This window comes from Gymnogyps californianus, chromosome 3 (genome assembly GCF_018139145.2).
Source record: "Gymnogyps californianus isolate 813 chromosome 3, ASM1813914v2, whole genome shotgun sequence".
NCBI lineage: Eukaryota > Metazoa > Chordata > Aves > Accipitriformes > Cathartidae > Gymnogyps > Gymnogyps californianus.
In genome coordinates, this window is record NC_059473.1 from 28594663 (window position 1) to 28603178 (window position 8516).

Genomic DNA, 8516 nt, shown 5'->3' on the forward strand with positions numbered 1-8516 from the left:
TAGAAAAACAGGAAGGCACATTCTGAACCTGGTACCCATTTGGTTTCCGTATGCGGTTTCACGCTTCTGAGGTAATGGATCGATGTTAAAACGCTGTGTGCTTACACCTTGCTGCTCATGGCACAGTCACACTTGAGCAGCTGTGGAGCACACTGTATATGCGCACGGCAGTTCTTGCACAGTCTCTACCAAAAAAGTGATAAAAATTAGAACTGTACTGGTTGGTGGCAACCATGTGATATGAACGATAGAATATAGCAAAGGTAAAGGTTTCATATAAATGTTCACACACAACTGACAGGAGAAGAAATGGAAAGTGGTAGAAACAAAAAAAATATATATAAACTCAATGAGAAGCTAGAAGTTGCGTGTTTTATGCTGTGCCTTAGCAGTCAAACAAACTGTAGTTCATCCAGTGCTACTGCAAACATCACCTTTTTTAAAAAGAATCACCCCATGTGACCCAAAGCTACCAGTTCCTCCAGGCTTTTAAATCTTTCCCCCAAAAAACGGAAAATCGGGCAGGGGGAGAGGAGACTGGGGGTGACTGCTCTCCCCAACTTATCCACTTGTCAAATGACAGTGCTGAAATTCTGAGCTGCCCGGGGTATGATCTTGCTTTCATTGATTCATTTTTACAGCAAACAGCACAACAAAATCTCACCCTCTTGGGGATTTCTAGAAGTAGGGAACAACAGATTCAGAACATATCATTAAAACAAGGATATAATTAAGACAAATATATTCCATTAAGCAAAACAATTTTTCCATCAGCTTCAGTGGAAACAGTCTCAGGTCTATTAGATGTAAACAGATTGAAGGAGACACCAGGGCACATAGTCTCGTTTTTGACTTCCTGTTCCAATTTCTCTTCAGCTGAGCTTTTTAGACATCCTCACTTTGTCTAAAAGAGTGAGAGACCATGAATTTGCAGCTGGGTGCTTACATATTGCAAAGCAGCTACCAGCAAGCTTAGCTATTGTCCATGTAAATATGGATGACAACAGCAAACTCCCATACCTGAAGATCTGCTTGGACAGGGACTCTAAGACCATCAAGATGATAATTCTTTTGGATACCATTCTGCAGTGTCCCAGTATTGCTATTCAGAAAGGGGATAAAATACTTGACATTTTTATATAAATGAATAGATAGTCAGCATGGTACATAACTACATAGTGAAGAACCAGAACTCCTACACCAAAGGAATAAAATTCACCAGTCATGCCAATACACCTATTCATTTTGCATGACGGAGTGGAGTAACTCCACTGAATTCAAAGACATTGCATTTACAACTCAGGATTCAAAACCCTTATCCAAAGCCCAGTAAGTTTCTTCAAATCTTTACAGTTAGTGCTTCAGATAAGCAATTTGGATAGAGTTTGGCCTCCAGCATGTCATGAAGTTTCCTGTCAGAGCTTGAGAACTATTTTCCTGAGATTAATCCCTGGGCAGTTTTCTCTACTACCTCCATAATCAGGGAAAATACAAGAGTGCTCTAATACACAAATAATCATGATGCAAGAACACACACAAAAAAGCATACAGTCAAGGGAGTAAGCAAGTTTACAGAGCCAACATGTTTTTTCAGAGAGAAACAATAGCCAAATGGAAGACTAAGCAGCAGGGGACAAAACAGATTGCACAGTTTGAAGAGAAACAGGTGGGGTAAAATGAAATTCAGTCCCAATTGTGTCTGATTCTGAATAATATAGATGAAAACTCTAGACACAGCAGTACATTTTGTACTTGCAGTCAGGTATGCCAAAAGGACATTTGTTTGTCCACACATGTTAAGCCAGTCATTATAATAAAAGATTACTAAAGATTTTCACCTTCATCTTCTAACAGTGCCTGAAACCTAGACCTTTCCTCCGCTGTTTAGAACAGCTATAGAATTTTTTGTGCATTTCCCCTTCAAAAACATAATCTATAAATCTATGGAATAAAAGTGTCTCAGCATCATTTTCCTGCCCAGATCCATACATGGAGACCAAACATAGCTTGCTATTCCTCTGATCCAGCCGAAGGAACTCTTTGAAACACTGTGGGTTAAAACCCACACTCATATTTATCCTGTGATACAAGTTTCTATAGAAAAGCTTTAGCATCATTACCTAAGCCTGATTGACATTTTTATTACCCAAATCACTAGGAAGACTTATATTTTCCAGTGTCAGCTTCTGCTAGAGCTGGTCTTTTGGGCAATACACCAATTACCCATCAGGAAGTGAAAAAGAAGGAGCACACATTATTTATGTTAGCAGTCCTGTCACGAGTACAAACAGTGATTTTATCGATATCAAGGGACCATAAACCTCCACAAAAAAATTCAAACATACCACATAACCTAACACACATAACCCCTACATTAGCCAGATCTTGCAGCAAAATGTTCTGTTCCAAAATGGTTGCCTAAGTACAACTCAAAATACTGTAAGACAGATTAATGCAACATAGCATTTAAGCATCCTATTGACTCGTTTTACTTCCATTCATTGCAGAGCAGAGCATTCCAACTAAAATATTACCACAGCAGGATAAGAAAAAGCATACTATATTCAATATAACACTGTCATTGCAGAGATATGTCAAGGCCCTGGAAAAGTTGAGAGGCAACCTCAGGAAGTACTTAGCAGTCCCTTATTTTAAATTTAGGTCAGTGCTTTGAAACTCCAACCTGCAGGATTTGGAGAAAGACTAGCATACATTCAGGAGTTCAGTACCTAGTAACACAAGAGAAAGCATGTAGATTTACACAGCTTTAGTCTCAATAAGTGACAGCTGAGGATAGTAAACACAGCTTAAAGAACTATAGCATACTTAAACATCTGCTTAAAAATTATGCCAGTTCTCAAAGATTCTTACTATGACCAACTCATTGTGTCATCTCAGTCTCAGCTCAAAATCCTGAAGACTGACAATAGAGCCTAGCCCATAGCTTTCCCCAGCTTTCCTTTCATCCTGACAAGCAGAAGTGCCATGCGTATTTTCCCAGCTGCACTATCTTCTGCAGTTCCAGCTCCTTGCTGTGTCACCTGCAATCAACACATTAAGCTTCTACCTCTGGCTGTCTCAGTCCCTCTTTACAAATAATCTCTCCACTTCTTTCAAGGGTGAGAGTGAGGCGACACTAGCAGAATAACCTCTTGCTCTCAAAGGTTATCTTTTCCTTCCATGTACCCTAGTCTTCCTTGCAACGACTTTTTACCTTTTTCCCCCCTCAAGATGTCTGTTCTTCAGTCGTTCTCTGCTGATAAAGCTCTGAGGGCCACCACGGCTGGGGCACTTGCCCAGCAAGGAGAGGCTGAGGAACCCAAACTTGCTCAGTCTGGAGAAGAGCTGGCTGTGGGGGAGGCCAACAGCAGTTCCTCAGTGCCTGTGGGGAGATTGCTGAGGAGATGGAGCAAGGCAATGCACAGTGATAAGTGTTAGGATGATGAGAGACAATGGGCATAAATTGAAACAAGAGAAGTTCAGACTGGATGCAAGGAGAAATTCTCCACCCCATGAGGATGGTGAAGTGGGTTGCCCAAAGTGTCTGTGCAGTCTCTATCCATAGAGGTTTTGAATATCTGTCTGGATAAAGCCCTGAGCAGCCTGGTCTGACTTCCCAGCCATCCCTCCTCCCCCAAGTCAAAATATACTGATCTGTGAAAGTCGTACCTGTAGTTGCTTTACAAAACAAAAACAGTGCAAGGAATCTCTAACCTCTTTAAACCCAAGCCCTCAGAAGCAGCATATTCATCAGTAGAAAAAAGTCATTATCTTTTATTAGGTATTAACATCAGTTATTGATGCACTAGGTGGGGCTTAGACTTTCTTCCTTGTTCAAAGTTCCTGATAGCTGTCAAAAAGCAAAGCTGTCACCTGGCTAGACTTTGCAAGCCAACGTCTTGCAACAAAGTCTTTTCAGACTGCCAGAACCATGTCATCAGAGACAGGCCACGTCCCTAAATCTTATGCCAAGCCAGGTGCCCGTGGTGATAAAAGTCTCCCAAAGACAGCCTGACCTTGGCAGCTGCACAGGTGCAGTTATCAATCAAGGTTTATAAGCACAAAGCCAGCCCCGCGTCTTCATCCCGGACAGACAGAATGGACACCCTGGTGTTTGGATAGGCAGGTGCCAATTGCTTCACCCCCCTAGCACCCGCTGCTGGCCAGTCCAGAGCTGGAACTCTGGGTTGAGAGAGGAACAGATGCACAAAAATAGGCGCCTGAAGTCCTAGTTGTTAAAGGACCAGCAAGGCGACAGATTGTACAGCTGGAGGAAGACCTAGAGAAGAGAAGTGGATCAGGCTGCAATTAGAATTTAAATGGTGTAGCTAGTAAGAGATGTCATCCATTAAGCATCTGCCTTAATTTCTCCTTTAGAAGAAGAAATTGGATTCCTGGAGTATTGCTCAAGAATTTATACAGAAACTTCAAAGTATGCTGTCTCTATGGCTCAGGAAGAGGAAAAAAAGTCCAAAGATCTAACAGCTCTGTATTGACCTCATCTGTTTCAAGGCAGGTTTCCTATGGCCTAAACTGGCCTAGGTGATTCTAAATTTTATATTTAAAGTGGGCAGCTAGGTAGAGCAAAGAGGCAGGCTAAACATCCCTCTTTTTTTTTTTTTTTTTAAGACAATTCACCTGGAGAAGTGACTTAACAGTAGTTTTTTCTTGCATACATGGGACATTCCCTTAAGGAAGCAGGGACACTTCCTGGTAGACATTTTAATGGAAAAGTAACAATGAGCTCACGCACTGTAAGACACCCAGGAATCTGCACAGAAAGGAGACAGAAAGTTTATGAACACACAGTGCAGAAAAACTTCCCAAGCCATATTACCAAGACAAAACCATAGGGCATCAGGCTTCACTAGTCCTAGCACTCCTAGGATCACATGTTTGAATATAATCCCCCTCAATGAAACAAGCAGAGACATGGTAGAGTACTGACACTAAAACCAAAACAGAGTATCCAAAGCATTTACAGGTGGTAAAAGCATGTCCATATAAATAATCAGAACAAAGGATAAGAGGAGTTTCAGTTCTCTGGCAGTTTTGGAAAAGACGACTTATTTTGCATCGGCAGAATGCTAAGACTGTACTTAAATTGAGACGACATTAAAAAAGCCAGATTAAAAGCAACATTTTTCATTTGCCCACATCAAAAAGGGACATTTCAAGCAAAAATGTTAAGTTTTGATAGAGTTCTACAAACATTTCAAGAGTAATTAACAGAATAAATACAGATCTGTCTTTTGATATTGCCAAATTTGCTTTCGTTATCGAAAAGCGATCAAAGCAACATTTTTGGGGGCCAATATCTAGCTATCATCCTGAAGTTTACCTTTAAAGTATTTTCTGTACTTGGGCACATGTGTTTCAAGGCTTCAAAGTCAGTTTTAATAGTGTTTTTAAGACACTTTCCTGTTTTTTTTTTTTCATGCCAGTTTGAAGTATTTAGATACAACAGCGAAATTACTCCAGTCTCCTGTTTTACTGATAGATTTCATGTGCCCCAGTTTTCCTAAGAGGATTTCCCAGGTTTGCAGGCAGAAAGTTTCACAGAGTCAGGAACAGGAGTTAACTCTCCTGATTTCCTGTTCAGTGACTTAATGAAGAGGCCATCCTGTCTCTTTTGTACATGTACATTGTACTATTCCTTTGGGGACGAAGGGGAGAGGAGATGTGCATGCATACACACACCCACATGCATCCAAACGAACCACTCTATGTGATAATGCAGACCATTTTTCTATAGGACCGCTGCCAAAAATAAACAATTGCAGAAGTTGTACATTGTATGTGTTCACCCAAATATTCACATCTAAACACTGCACGTCTCACTGGGCTTTGCAGCCATTGGATTGAGGGATAGTGAGAATAGCACCAGGATTCAAATCATAGTATTTACAGAGCAAATCTTGATCCATCTACAAATGCCCCATTTAATATCTCACTTAATGGTCTGCATAATGGTCAGGTATACTAAAATAAAAATCAATTTACAAACCAAAAATAGGACCTATATTGTTGTCACAAAGCATTTATTGCAGATAGCTCATCTAGCTCTCATCACAACCAGACTTCACCAAGATAACCTGTTCAGTACATTACTTTTAAAAGTTTGTAGGTCCTTAAAAACCAGACAGGAACCTAGAGGGCCTACCTATGGAGGTTAGTCACCCAGTGAGGTATTCAACTGCATCATTACATACTAAAACCCTCCACAAATCTGCTTCTTTGTTTGCCTATGGGCTGAATTGTAAGACAAGGCTAATCAAACTTCTCTAAATCACATGGGTGCCATGCGAATTTATTAATGTTTATAGCAAGTGCTTTGAACATGCATTGTAAAGCTGCTATTCAAGTTCTAAGCATTCAGCAGGTCTAGGTTTGCTCAGAAATTCTTGAACTCTCGAGGAACCTGATCTGAGTTTCGACTGTAAGAAAACTTGAAACCAGTTGAGATTTGCCTGTTCTCACATTTCACTGAGCATTTAGCATAACTGATAATGGTCCCTTCAGATATATGTTCCATTTCCTTGAATCTTTTGGTTTACTTTCTAATGGCTGGGCAACATAAACATGTGACACTTCCTTTGCAAGAGAAGCGTGCCCCTAGCAAGTTGCTCTAGGTATCCTACACGTTCATGTGTTTCATGTATTGTAAGCCCAGCTAGTTCAGACATTTTTGATACTTAAAAACATAGCTTGATTAGAAGGCATCACAGAGTACGGCCACTGTGTTGAGCAAAAAAGCCTACAGAAATATATACCTTGTTGTCTGAAACAGTGATAAAAATGAATTGAGTGCAGTCATGCTATGAGCGCAGAGCCTTTCACATCCTCATTTCATCTGTCTTCCATAAAGGACTTTCATCCCTGAAGAGTCTTGCGGAGTGTGGGGAAACTTTCCAAAGCTCACAGAATTGAACCTAGCTCTGGAGACCCAAAGCCAGCAGCAGATTCCCATTGAGTCACCACTTTAGACTTTGTCACTCAGCTGACTGCAAACAACTACATACCCACAGCATTACAGATGTGTTTCTGACTGTCCTGTTACAGCTAGGATGCACATTTTATAGCCTGCCTCCCCCCATCTAAATCTAGCTCTGTTTAGAAGAGACATTCAGCTGAGCGCTCGCAGTATCTAAGTAAACTCCAAAGCACGGAGTGGGACCTTGTCTCTTAACCGCATCCATCTAAAACTCAGAGCACAAGCTAACACAAATTTTAGCAATGCTTATATGTTAATTACTGAGCAGTTCAGTCAAAGCTACATGTCTCTTTCTAAATCACCCTTGTGCACCACAGTCTGGAAAAAAAAAATCAGAGGCAAAAATATGCATTTTTCTTTAGCAATAATAACATCCAACCTAATGCTAGAAATCTTGACATATCCAAAAACCACTGAAACCAGAAAAATCAGTAAGGATCCCTTTTTCCATATCCATTTAAATAAATCTGCACCTCCTCTTCTCAGGTTCAGCTCAGCAGGTCACATCCACATCCAGTATCTTATAGAACCTGTGCATGAGGGACTTAATATCCAAATAAACTCTAAACTTCATAGCGTATCATTTTGAAGAAATGTCAAGTACAAACACATGCCAAGATTTTCCTTCCGTATACCCAGTAACTTTGCTAGTATTTTTCTACCAGTTATAAATATCCAAGACATGAGGCAAAAAAGATACAATATTCTGCACAGTAATTAAGAATGAGCAAACCTCCATACAAAGCCTGATGTTTAATGAATCAGAAGGGTATCTTTGACACCTCTTTTTCTCTACAGAGTACCATTCCTCAAGCCATGCTTCCTTGGCCAAGTCTTCTCTTGCTAGGAGAAGCCATCTTCCAGAGAGCCATAAAAACCTCAACCTCACAGCACACTTCCAGTCAAACAACCCTATGTTCCTCCAAAGCCTAATTCCTACCATCATTTTTGTGGCAAGTAGTCCTTTATTTCTTCCTTTACAAGGTCAGGTCTCCTCACAAGTCTCCATACAATAGCACCTTCCTGAAAACTTCACCCACATGATGATGATGACTCCTTCTCCTTCTTATATGACCTTCCCCTCAGTGTTTTTATTCCCCACAGCTGTGCTCCTTCCTGCAGCCTATTGTCTGCCTTCTACCCTTTCCATGCCTTGTGTGGTTTTTTTTTTAAGCCCCACCCAATCAGGACAATTTGCCTGTACACAGAATTTATTCTTTTTCCTTAGATAATTATTTGCTTGTGTGACTTATTCCTCCTCTCACCTCTAACATTACCAAAGTCCTTGAAGACATTAAAAAGTGCTGTTGAAAAAGTTAATAGAAATGACCTGATTTGTACTTCTTCCAAAACAAGGTTGATGTAGAGTGGTCGTTGCCATCTGCCATCAAATAGTGGGAAAACTCAACTGCCTCTGAAGCAGCTGAACATAATGAGAAAATATTAAGGATTATTAATTAAAAAAAGCTGTGAACTGCTGCAGCTTAGCTATTGCTTTGCAGTGTGTTAGCCTTCCCTGAAA

At 40.5% G+C, this 8516-nt stretch overlaps 1 long non-coding RNA gene across 1 annotated transcript in view; it reads right to left on the bottom strand.

Moving 5' to 3' along the window:
* LOC127014901 (uncharacterized) overlaps positions 1–7974 on the bottom strand; it is an 88821-nt gene extending 80847 nt beyond the window's left edge. The window contains exon 1 of the long non-coding RNA XR_007766238.1: positions 7935–7974. This is a non-coding gene — a long non-coding RNA (uncharacterized LOC127014901). The remainder of the gene's footprint in view (positions 1–7934) is intronic.
* Between the last annotated feature and the right edge of the window lie 542 nt (positions 7975–8516).